At 36.7% G+C, this 13,829-nt stretch overlaps 1 protein-coding gene across 2 annotated transcripts in view; it reads left to right on the top strand.

Annotated features, from left to right (window-relative positions):
- Window positions 1–13,829, top strand: part of CCDC85C (coiled-coil domain containing 85C) — a 167,663-nt gene that overhangs the window by 59,641 nt on the left and 94,193 nt on the right. The window lies entirely within an intron of this gene.

Here is a 13,829-nt window from a genome sequence, read left to right as displayed (position 1 = left end):
AGACCTTCCATGACCAGGATATATGATGCATCGTGGAGGATTTTCTGCGGCTGGTGTGCCAGTCACCTATTGGAACTTACTGCTGTTTCTGTGGTAAATGTGTTAGAGTTCCTGCAGGATGGGTTGGACAGAGGTCTCGCCCCCAGTACCTTGAAGAGACAGCTGGCTGCCTTGGCCTCGTTTTTTTCGGTCAAGGACTCAACCACTCTGGCCCAACACCCCAGGGTGAAAGCCTTCCTTAGTGAAGCTACTAATTTGAAGCCACCGGTGGTCCACTGGTCCCCCACCTGGGATTTGCCTAGGGTCCTGCAGGCACTGACTTCTCCCCCATTTGAACCCTTGCGTGAAGTCATTCTTCGCCTATTCACATGCAAGGTGTCATTCTTAGTGGCCATTATTTTGGCCAGGCATATCTCGGAGTTGACGGCCTATCCATCAGAAAGGACCGGTGCATTTTCCATGCAGACAGGGTGGTTCTGCAGTTGGGCCCTACCTTTCTGCCCAGAGTGAACTTCTTATTCCATCGCTCACAGGAGTTGATTTTGCCTGACTTCTTTCCAGGGCCTACCCATGCACTGGAGAGAAAATGGCACACCTTGGACGTTAGGAGGGCCCTCCGTATACACATCAAAAGGACCTCCTCTTTTAGGAGGACTGAAGCCCTGTTTGTTTCCTTTCAGCCGTCAACTTTGGGTCGCAGTATGACACCATCTACCATGGGTTGCTGGCTTAAAGACTGTATTGCGAAGGCCTATGAGTTACTGACTCTTCCTGTGCCCAGGAGAATCACTGCACACTCAACCAGGAGTGCAGCGACCACTGCAGCCTGGGCAATGCAGGCTTCGGTTCTGGACTTTTGTAGAACTGTGACTTGGTCATTTGTGACCCCATTCATGAGACATTATAAAACTGACTCCTTTGCCTTAGCAGAGGTGTCCTTTGGAAGACGAGTCCTGCAGGGCATTCATGTAGAAGTGGGGACCTCCGACCAATCCAGTTCCCTCCCAAAAGACAGCCATCAGCCAGCTTTGGTATGTGTCCTTCGTTTCAGTGGAGAAGGGGTGTTGGTCCTACCTGAACGCTTCTTCTCGGGGAGCCGAAGGGAGAATCCAGTCCCACCCTGTATTCTGTCTGGTCAGAGTAGGGAGGAAATGTTTTTTTCTCACAGTATCAAATAGGTTATCTGTTAGAGGACGAGGAGCAGCTGGATTCGCTTTGATGTCGTTCAGAACGGGAGACCATTACCAGGGGGTGTGTCCTCAGTTTTCAACTCGGTCTGCAGAACTATGAGACTAGAGACTACCCATCCTGGATTCTCCCTTCGGCTCCCCGAGAAGAAGCGTTCAGATAGGACTAATGCCCCTTCAGGCAAAAAAAAAAGGCAAGAAACATGAGGAAATGAGGCTTTATAGAAAAATAAAATAAAATATTGCATTCATTTAAAAATACTTCCATAGAGGAAGGTCTTGGAAACACACCTGAGGTGAGTAAGAATTATTCCTTCTTTTTGCTTTTGCTGACTTTTGAACCATGTGAAAGTTGGTTATCTTGTCTGCACAGCCTCCTTCCAGGTTCTCTTTGTGAAGCATGATAATGTATGTCAGTGTGCAGGAGTATTAGATTCTGAAAAAAAGAATATATATACTATAATATTATTTAATTGACATGACTAATACAAGGCAGAGGTCAGGAAGAGAAGAAATTAGAGACTATTTGTCTTAGAAACATTAAAGAAATGGAGTCCATATTCCCTTGCTGTGATCTGATTCTTTTTCTTTAAATGTTCTTATCTAATAACATTTAAAAACATGTCAGCAAAGAGGATGATACTGTCCTTTCTTTTACTATTGGATGACTGTTGGGAATCAGCCTTGACCCTAAGATGATTTGGATTTTATATTTGGGGAAAGTGATAATCACATAAAATAAGAAGGTTCCACACCTCCATGTTGAAAAACTAATATTTTTATTGTACTTTGTACAAATAAGCGCAAACAAACCAACGTTATTTATTTAATTTATATGTTGCTCAGCTCACTATCAGAGCAAGATTAATTTGCAAATAATATTAAGACGCTTTGTTTTCAGTTTTCATCAAAATAAATAATTTCAATTTCAAATGCTTCAATTTCAAACTCTTATGAATATGGAATGAAATCCCATCTTGCAGCTAAGGTTTTGAACAGCTTTTCTCTAAAATTGAATAGAAAAGCTGTTACAGTGGAGCTTCTAAAGAACCTCATGTTCCACTAGCTCTTATTGTTACCAAGGGAATGGATGTCTTTAACTACACTATTGGCTTAATAACAAAATGAAAATTATGCTATATATCTTTTTTTTTAATCTTTACAAAGTTAAATGAATCCTCTTAGGAACATTATTGCCATTCTAAAACAGTCATGCTTGGATTTAAGTGGCAATACATATCTAAGCGTTAGAGGGATTGGCAAATGAAGACCTTGATATTTCATAAACTCTCTTGCTTCAAATAAATCCTAGCTATGCAACATCAAAAGATGTTGACAGTGCCAGCCTATAATTTAATGTCAGAATTATGATTTCGATAAAGCTCTTAGTGACAAGCATGTATTGCCAAATTAATGGTGCCTGGATCGGCTCCTGCCATAGAGCCATAATTTATAAGTTTTTTTATGACAGTAAATGAGAGAGACTGAAAAGAGAAAGGAAGAGATTGATTCATTAGATTATAAAAAAGATTCTGGTTTTAGAATTCTATGCTGAGAATAGAAAGCACATTTCTTTTGACAACAGAAAAAAACAGCATTTCAGTGATTTGAAGGCTAGTTCATATGTCTATAACAATAGCATCAAATACTTGCACGTGTGAATGAATTTTAACCTACAGATGCATCAGACTAAATGCACAATAGCATGACTGCTATAGAATTATTATATTACTAAAATATTATTTTCTGGTGCATTATTTTTTGATTTTTTGGTAAATACATATTTCATTTGGTAATGCTTTTTAAAAAGTTCCTCTATGAGACAATATTACATAAATAAAATACTAGTAGTATATTTTTGAGTATCTTATCCTTAATAATTATTTGCCACTATAATTCATTTAGTGATTGAAGCTTCTATTAACCACTCAATTTCTCCACTATACCAGGAATTTGAAGCATTGTAGATAAATAAAATGGTGGACAAACATAATTCTGCCACTACACACGGTACATAAATCTTCTAAAGAGATGTTGAATCACTCAGTATAAATGGTGTACTGTACTGCAAATATTCACCATCAGTTGTGATTATTTACAAATAAATTTTGAATTGGATCAATTCCATTAAATTCACTTTTAATTTTCTCTGACATTAATCTATTTAATTACTAAAAATACAATATGAGTATACTTGTGTTTTTTTAAAAAATATTCTTGAAACACGTCTTAAAGATCAACAGAAATAAATTAATCCAAGTGTGTAGTAAGAAATTTGTAGACTGACAGTCCTAGTTTAAGAGTAATTTACTTATTTAAATATTATCCAGATCTTATTGGAAGACTATGCAGAGAATCTGACTTGAGAAGTCAAAAGTCAAGAGGTCATACATGCTAGTGAAATGTCTATACACTTCTCCTCTGGAGAAGAAATGCTTTCAGTGTTGTTCCAACTACTATAGTTGTTGCTTAATTAAAAGTAGTTTAATTACAGTTTCCTTTCTCATGGGACAAATTAATTTCATATTCTTTACACAGTACTGAGTGAATAATCTTATTTTTGTTGTTTTCAAGGCTTCAATCTTATACTTTCTTCTCTGGGAATAAACACTTTTAGTCAGAGTAGGACTTATATCTGAGTATTTAATAATGTGAACCTATACTTATAGAACCTATACTTATGAATCCCCCAAAGAAACTTGCATATCCCCAAAGAAATGTATTGAGTTGTAATGTCATGCATGAGTTAGCACAATTCTGTTATTTATTATTTCTTAATAAAGTTTTCATCTGAAAGCATCCATAAATGTTTTAAAGCAATTACATAAGACTACTGCATGGCTTCATGGGAAGCTGTACAAGTAGTTCTCAACTTATAACAGTTCATTTGGTGACCGTTCAAAATTGCAACAGCACTGAAAAATGTGACTTCATGACCATTTTTCACAGTTATACCCTTGGAACCTCATGTGATCAAAATTCAGATGCTTGGCAACTGGTTCATATTTATGACCGTTGCTGTGTCCCGGGGGGGTCATGTGATCCCATTTTGTGACCTTCTGACAAGCAAAGTTCATGGGGAATCCACATCCACTTAACAGTTGCTAACTTAACTGCAGTGATTCACTTAACAAGTGTGGCTAGAAAGGTCATCAAAGGGGCAAAATTCTCTTAACAAATGTCTCACTTAACAGCATAAATTTTTGGTTCAATTGTGGTTATAAGTTGAGGACCACCTGTATCACGCTGAAATATATCACTAGTCTATTTAGGTCAAATTGATCTTTGCTGACTGGCCCACTTTTCTAACGTTAAATAAAGAAGCTGGGAAGGAGGTTTGTTTTCAAATCTGGGACTTAAATCACTAACCAATACCATAGTCCTTTCAAATGACACTGCTCAATTTCTGAGTTAAAGAGCAACAGTGCAATCTGTGCCTTCTTGTTCTTACCTTAAGTTAAATTAGTGATGAAAGAAATTCATAAAGTATGTCCCCAAACTCTTGAAGAATGATCACCATAAAGGAAGAACAAAAATATCTGGAAATTGTACTGTGTAATTAGTTGTGGGTGGGGCAGGTCAGGAGAGTAAACCATACAGAAAGGAGTTTTTTGATTGACAGTGGTAAAAATGGCACACTGCAATACATTGATTTCAGCCAAAGGCCAGAAATGTATGCATGAGAATAATGTGTTCCAGAGCATTGATAGGATATCTATTACTTCTTAAATTATATTAGACATCTGAAGGAGATATCTACATTCAGAGTCAAATAGAATAGAGGAAAAAAAACATGAAAACGGCTTTAACAAGAAAGTGAAAGAAATACAATTTCCACCACTATTATCATTGTGTTTTCTTCTTTTTATTAAGTAAAAACAATTACATTTTTAAAAAAGATACCTATAAAGGAGAATATTTGTAGCTCAGGTTTGAAATGAAGGGCTTTGATGCACTCTCAGTTGTTCTTTTGCAGATATTTCATTACCTGAAGTAGGTAAAACTAGTAATGATGATGTTACTTAGATTGGGTAGTGAAATGTCAAAGGACTCTTCAATTAGATATCTGAAAGATGCAAATCAGAAAAGGAAATTTTATAGCGGAACAGCTATTAATGGTTAGCAATCTATTTCTGAGAATACTCATCATCTGACTTTTTTGAGAGAGAGTGATTTTTTTGAGAGGGAGAGAGTGGAGGAGATGCAAAATGATAAACACATAATACATTTAAAATACAGTTCTTAACATATCACAGCTCAGTATTTAATCTTAAAATCAACAATAAGAGAAAATTGAAACAGGCATACAGGATAAGAAAACATAGAAATTATACTATGTGACCTCAGCTCAGAGGGGACGGCTAATATAAGTTAATGAATAGGAAAAAAATCTGCAGGGAACAGACAGAGCATATAGTTTACACATAGTACAAATTCCCAATAATATTTTTTTCCTGAAGTCCTTTAATATGAGAAAACAGTCAAATGGTAATCACTGTTTCATTTTGTGTGTATTAAAAAAGCTTTGACATCGATAGATTCCTATAAACTAGAGACCTTGTAGCTTATCTTTATTATTATTATTCATGTTTTTAAGTTAAGACACTTCCAAAATTAGTTAAAGTTGCTGAGTCAAATACATAAGCAAAATATGCTTCATATGAAAATTTTCTATCTTTGACGAGATGCAGGAATCTGAAGTTGAAAGAAATCAGGAGTGACACAAAGAAAACAAATGATTTATTTTGTTATGCCAAAAGCTGTTCTCACATGTGGGAATTTTTTTTATGTGCCCTTTTCTGAGGGAATCAGAGCCATTTATTTATTCTTAATTAAACCTAACGTATTGGAGAAGCACCTAAATAAATGTGCAGAATGAAGCTTGTCGTGTATCCGTAATACGGCAGCTAATAAAGTGTGAAAGTGCCATTTCCTTTTGTCAGTGCCTCCTCTTTCCACAGAAATTGAAGAGGGAAGAGAAGAATCAGCCGGCTCCCATTCATTTACAACCATCATTGAAGTGACTTTGCACTTATGCAGCAATATAATTGGGCCTTCATTCAAGTGATAATCTGCTATGGTTCATCTTCTTTGCCTTCCAGAGCTGGCAGCTATAAGTGACATGGTTTATTAGCACTGAGCAGAGGTGATAAAAATTATCCGACTAGAGTCTGAATCTAAAATGTAAAGCCAAATTAAAATGTAAGCTGAGGACTACCTGTAGTAATTATTTGCCAATGGAGACAAGTGGAATACCATATCAAATGTCTGTTAGAAAAGGCATTATGGCAAGAGAGAGACAGGTTTGCTCCCCACTCTAACCAAACACCTTTCCTCTTTCTTTCTCTTCCTTTTTCCTATTGTGTCAGGTTTACTACGTTTGTGAGGCTGTGCTATTTTAATACATATAGTGGTCTTAGAAATGTTTATGCATTTACATCATAATCTCAATTCAGCAAGCAATCTATAGTTGTAAGTCTAAACTAGAGTGAGTGACTTTTTAGCATCTGAGAATTTGACACTTTTTTCCAAGGCCCGTTGTCACCTGAGAGGGCAATGGTTCAGTGTAGTGACACTAGAATTTTCTAAGTTGAGAACAAGGATTGATCCTTTCTCTATCATTTTAAAAACTATATTAAATTCATATAGATGTATGAATAATATTTTTATTTTGTGTTTACTATTTCAGAATGCTAGAAAACTCTACTTAGTTGTTAGCAATCATGGTTTGGATAAGATTGAGAGAGAGAAAGCTTGGGAAGTTGAAACTTGAAGGAGTCTGCGTGGGAGAGCTTAACTGGGCTCACGCATCATACAATTGGCTGCTTTTGCACAGTATTCTTAATATTTAAACCACGGTTCATAGACCACACAACACACTAAGTCAAAAACCAAACAAGCCACATTATGGCTTAGCATGTGCGAAACTAGCTGTTAAAAATGAAGAAAACGAACAACATCTGGGTCTTTTATAAATTAATTACTTTGAAAGGGAGAAAAAAAACCCAAAACCAAACATCCTCAGAGGGAGAAATTTGCCATCAGCGTAAGCTAAGAATTCAATGGAAGAACCAAGCTTGGCAGAATTTGTCTTCTAACAAATGGCAAGGTAATTAAATCCCCCGTTTCTCATACTTCTCGTCTTATTGCGAGATCTACAATGTATTTTTAAGAAGAATCTTCTTCATTTTTTCCCTCTGGTTTACAAAACACTAGACACTAGATACATATAATGGTACTGTTTTTTGTATTTCTTGTTCCATTTACTTTCATCTAGATATTTCGTTCCACCAAATACATTCCTATTGCTTCTGTTTCATTTGAACAAATTGTGTTCTTGTATTCTTCAATTTTTAATGCAATCATGTAACATTCAATCAAATCTGTTATACTAATTAAACATGCTTTTCTGTAATAATATTTTTATATATCAAATTTAGAGGTCATCCATCTCAGTCACATTTTAAGCTTGTCTATTTACCCACTTTGTGAGAAGTTACTAGATAGATAACAAAGACCATAAATATTATGAGTCAGCGTGTTTCAATTTTTCTTTGATTATTTGAATAGGCTCCAACATAGTTGTGGCCTTGCTTACTCCCACAATATATCCTTGACTGAATCTAGATTTCTCCTTTCAGTCTTTCACATTATTTAACATTTTAGTGGCAGAAGTATAATATTAAACTCACATTGTATAGTTGGAGTGCTGCTAATCAGTAGCTTTCCTGACTTTATACCTACTTATATACTCTTTTAATGAGTTATTCCATCATTGAATTTCTCCGATTTAGTAGAGCGGAAGTATCTATAGCTTAAGGCTCAAGGTCATGTGAAAACCCATGGATGGTTTGGATGTAAATGCTACAAAAGTTGATTAAATCGTAGTTTGTAATATGAAAGAAGGGAATGTAATTGTGTTTTTGCCCAACTGCTGGCTACAGGTACTTCTACTAATGCCCAGATTTCAGAATGCAATTGCTGACATGACACTTGTATGTTTTTCCCCTCATATCCCTATCAGATGTAAAAGCTTACAAGTAAAACTAGAATCTTGTCTGAAAAACAAGCATGTTATGTTTATCTAGTTTCAAGCAATGCTGCTTAAAGCACATTCTTGAGAACTTGTTGGGACTCTGCCTCTTGCTTTAGGGTTGGCTATTTTGCCAGGCCATTTGTGAAGGACTAACTGTAGCTTTTCAGGCAAAAAGAACAGCAATTCATCTCTTTCTAGGAAGAACATTACTAAGAAGTTACCTGATCTAAACACTAGTATAGTGATGCATTTTATAACTTCTCTAGTCCATGCCTTCAAGGAAATTCCCAAAATGCATGAAATTCTTCAAATTGGCAGATATCACAGCCAATGATTTCTGTCCATGAGGAATATGTAAAGGGTTGCAGCTATAGTTTGCCCATGGGCTACAAAATAGAGTATCTTCCTTCTTTAGGCCATTGATCCTTTGAAATTTACTAAACTTTTAAAATGAGACATGCTTCCTTAATGAGCTGTTTTTGTGAAATGTAATAGGCATTTTTGTATATGAATTTCCATGTGACTGCTTACTGTGCTAGAAAAACACAACAACCCGTCTTTTACTGAACACTATTAGTAGGTTGCTTTTGGTTCCATGAAAATACACCCTTTTACATAGTAAGAATTAACCCACTTAAGAAACTAATTAGGGGAGTGTTGTCAGGTTATATGATTACCATTTTTTATATGGCAATTTCTTGGTTAGCAATTAGAGGTTACTTTTTTCATTTCAGCTAAAATGTAGATAGGCTTGCTTGTTTAAACCGTGTAAATTGCCTATGTATATGCTTCAGTCAAATAGCTCCCTTATCTTTGGAATGTATAATGAAAGTTGTAAGTTCAGAATATGTATACCACCTTTTCTGCTTTGGGGAAACAATGTACTTGGCGCTTATCTGTGATTATTGCAGGGATCAAGGTTCCTCATAAAATCTTATTTTCATTGACATGGGGATTAAGTCACACTAATCGTAATTTAATTTAGTTGTGTGGAAAAATGATTTTTTTAAAAACTAGCTTTATTAAAATAAGTTCTAATAGTTTCAAGAAACTGTGCTATCAAGAAGATAAATTATTCTTCATATTAGGAAAATATTCCAATAAAGATTAGCAACATTTTTTGTCTGAGCGAACAGATTGTCAGCTTAAATCCTTGCCCTTGGATATATTTGTTACCAAAACACAAACAGCATATTTGAAAAGTATTTATTATAGTTAGATTTTGCAACTGTGTATTAATCATAACAATGTAATCAGCATAAGTCAAAAATACAAGATTTTCTTTTTAAGCAAAAAAAATGTGTGCCTAGTATATGTAACTGGTGCAAAAGGGGACTGGATTGTGGAATCTGAAACTTTTCTTAAAAGTCACATATCTCAAAGGGAAAGGATAGGTAAAGAGCTCCTGGCCTATTTTCCTTAAATGGCATATAAAACTGGAACAGTCTGTTTAATAAGAATGGAATTCATTTCTTGCAGTTTTTTTTAAAAAATGCAGGGTGAATACAACTTGGAATTTTAGCCCATTATATCTCTCTACCAGCAGTCATTCTGAACATCTCAAAAAATCACTTTTCACTATCTAGAAATCTTTATCAATATATGGCAGATACAAAATCTGGGAGTTTTTAGAACATAGTTACACAACCTAAAATTCTAGGGTATCCTGTAGACTTCATGGTCCTTCCAAAAGTTGATCTGCCCTTGCTTAGTAGCTGCCATGGCAGTAGATGCTATTTGGTTGCCACTGCTTGCTGGAAGAGACATCTAACAGACAGTCCTACTCTGTGTAAGGAGCTCTACAAAAGGAATCAGCCATTGTTTATCAACAGGCCCTTGGAACATAGGAAAGAATATGGTACCATTTCCCAGTGAAGTCAGAAAGTGGGGGAATGGGAGAGAAAAAATAGGAATGTTAAAATGGAAAACTAAAGGAAAGGAAGTGTTACACTTAGATTGGTTAAAAAAAAAGAATGAGAAAAAATATACTTTTATTTGAGTAAATAGTGGAGAGGGTCACAGGGAGGAGTTCCTGGAATGAGAGGCTAGAAGCAATTCATTGCAACCCATTATGCTAGTGGGCCCCCATTCGTGTGTTTTGTCCTGTATTAATTGAGGAGTTAGGTATATAACCTGGTGTATTTTATTTATGACTTTTAATGTCTTATGCAGTATTTTATCTTTATTTGCTAGCCAGAATGATTTGGTTGATTGGGGATGGGTGAGAGGATAGGAAAATCAGGATACAAAAGGAAAGAAGGAGATAAAACTAGGAAGAAATGAATCAATGTCACAAGTCCAATTTTGGATTCCTGCCCTTGGCCCCAAAAGTACATTTGCCCATGTCTTTGAAGGCCTTGAGTCAAACTGTTGCTGTTGATTGCCAAGTCTGCCAGTAATGATTAGTCAACTTCCCAATGAGACTACTACAACATAGGGGGCTGCTTTATAGCTTTAGTTGCTAAAAAAAATGAAGTGACTCACAAGAATAGATTTCTGGGCACATACTATGCCTGTTCTATGGCCCCTGCACTGACTTCTTATTACCTCCTAGGTGGAATTTAAAGTGATAGATTTAATCCTTAAAGTCCTTTATGTCTTGGTGCCAGGTTACCTGCAGGGCTCCAATTCCACAGTAGAGTCAGTCTGAGCACTTCAATCTTGTTGGGAAAAATAACTAGTTGTCCCTCATTACTGGCAAGTGGGGTGGTGGGGAATGCTGAAGTCCAAAAGTATTGATTTTGGGGGATGAAGCTAGCTTTCCAGAATGTCGTCCTTTGGATATTCATTTGCCTCCAATATTATTCAGCCATGTTAACTGCTCTTTGTTTATGGTCCTCTATTTATTGTGTATTATGTGAGCTAGTTAAAGTTCTGTCATTGTTGTGGGATATAAATTTAATTAATCAAATAATGAATTAAAGCCACTATTTTGAATAAGAGTTCCTTGGTTTTCAGGAAACTTCTTTTTGAGAAGTTGCTGGGCCTGCAGTTGCAGAGTCTTGCACCATATTTAATGGTACACCTTGCCTTCAGGCTGAACAGGAGATGCACTTCAGTCTCTCTCCTGGTTCTGGAAGCAGTTAGAATCTGGAAGAGGATGAATTGACTTGGGCTCAATTCCAATCAAAATGTAATGATTGGAAACCTTCTCCTATCAAGAATATTCTTTCTTTAATTCTAGATGGGGCCACATTTCCCTAGATAAAGTAGTTTGCCATCATAGAGTTGTCTTTTTTTTTTTTCTAATTTCTCGGTTTCCATTGATCTGGTTTCCCCCAACTTGGTGTGGAGTTATATCTCTCATTAGATCTAATTCACACAACCATTGAATAAACCAACTGAGTGTTATGAGAGTCAGTCCTGACTGCATCTGAAGGGTTATAATTCGAGAAGTCTACACAAAAGATGCCACAAATAGGATTATTATATCAGCAGCCCCAGAATATTATATTTGGAATGAAGGCAGGGAAAAACAACTACCAACAGATAATTCACAAAAAAATATTTAAAATGACCTAGCTTGAATGCTTTCTAGGTAAGCTGTTATTCCTAATTTACTCACAAACTGAAAATAGTCTCTTTACATAGCCTCACAAATTAGTTTAATGTAATAGAGTGTTCTGAAAAGCATAATTTAAATGTCAAAATGAAAGGAAATGGAATCAAACTGTGTTTGCTCTTGCAAATGCAGTGCTTATAAATGAAATGTTGACACATTAGAATTTATCTGTTTGCAGCAAGAATTATGTCCATTGGCTTATCTAACATGTTGACATTCCTGACATGAATTGTTTTATGAAGTAAATCTCAGACAAGGGAGTTATATTAAAAATAATCTTGCTTCAAAAAATGTTATATGGCAGAAGAAATGCTTGTAGTTTATAACTCGTGCATGTTTCCTTGTTCCCTAATATTCCCCAACTTGGGGCAGTCCACATGCATTGGATTTTAATTCCCCATGACAAAGAAGTTGTAGCTGCTTCAGAAGAAGGAGGACTATATTTGCTAAATCATGGCTTTAATAATAATGGTTTGCTGACTATTATAAAATGCTGAGCCCAAACCCCCATGTGATGACCCGGGGCGTGGCACAAAGGTAACACAGTCAGATAATCAATAAGAGTCCCTTTATTATCTCCAACGTTGCCCCCAATGTCCAGGTTACCTTCTGGCTAGAGAAAAACTCTACCAGGAACAGCCTTTGACTGCAGAAAATTAAGTCCAAAACATGGTCAACACAAACTGTAACTTAAAGTCCAAATGGGAGTGTGAATGGGAGCCAAACTGAAGAAATTAGTTTGGCAGGGCAGGAGCAAGAATTTCAGACTTGAAGGCATGGCAAAATTCACACGGTTGGGAAGATGCCAGGAACACAGATAAGCCACAACAACACAAGATAAAGCTCCCAACAGCCTGCCACACACAGTCTGCCGCATGCAGCCTGCCTTTCTTATTAACTATCTTTCCAGCTGTGGCTAATGAAGGAAATCAAGGCCTTTCCTCCCCCATAAGTCATGGAACCCACATTGCTGTCTTCTCCCTTCCTCCCTGCGTGCCCTAGGATGAAGAGGTGGTGGACCTAGTTCTTCCTCTGAACTCCCTCTCCCTTGTTCTATCTCTCCCCTGCTCTGCTCAGCTGGACTTTGCCCTTCCCCAGCCTCTTTCACAGGCAATGGAGCCACACTCCTATTCCCTGTCAGCTGTCCGTCTTCCTCCTCAGATTCAGACTCTGATAGGGGCATGACACCCCATGTTTTTCACTTTATGGCTTATCATGGTACTGCATACATTGATGATTATATAGCTAAACTTCATATTTTGTTTTTAGAATTTTTTTTGATTCGCTTTCTGTACTTTATTTCCATCCTGTAGTTCCTGATTAATGGTAATAATGACTGGTAGTCTTGGTCTGAAATGTCAATGACTTTAATGAGATGTTGCAGAGACTGAGTCTGAAACACTTGACACATCTGTCTCCTTATAACTCCCAACCTACCAAGACTAGGACAATGTACTGTGTGTGCTCACTGGAAAACAATACCCCCAGTACTTTTAAAAGGAAGGAAGGATTGTGAGATAACTCTCTCTCTCTCTCCCTCCCCCCTCTCTCTCTCCCTCCCTCTCTCTCTCTCTCTCTCTCTGTGTGTGTATATATCTATATATATGTATATGTATGTATGTATGTTAAGTTTTCGCAGGTACTTACATGTATGTTATTCAGCTTTGTTCGGGTATTTTCCCACATCATTATAGTTGTGCTTTTAAAGTTGTAGCAATACAGAAGCCTGATGATGGCAGATGAGATTCTGCCAAAACGTTGCTACAACTTTAAAAGCACAACTATAATGACATGGGAAAATACCCGAACAAAGCTGAATAACACACACACACACACACACACACACACACACACACACACTTTCTGAGGTTCTCGCGGGTGTTTGTATGTGGATCTTTGGTTATTCGGGTTTTCTCCCACATAAAATTGGAAGTATCTAGGCAACGTTTAGATGAAGTCTCATTCATCATCTTCAGGCTTGTTTCTTCGGCTCTGTGCTTCTCAGAGTAATGTGAGCTTGCAGCTGCTTCTTCCTTTTAACTGC

Source organism: Pseudonaja textilis, chromosome 1, assembly GCF_049901715.1.
Source record: "Pseudonaja textilis isolate UNSWEBS1 chromosome 1, rPseTex1.2, whole genome shotgun sequence".
Taxonomy (NCBI): Eukaryota; Metazoa; Chordata; class Lepidosauria; order Squamata; family Elapidae; genus Pseudonaja; species Pseudonaja textilis.
The sequence above is the reverse complement of the archived record's forward strand: the minus strand, read 5'-3'. Positions and strand labels throughout refer to the sequence as shown.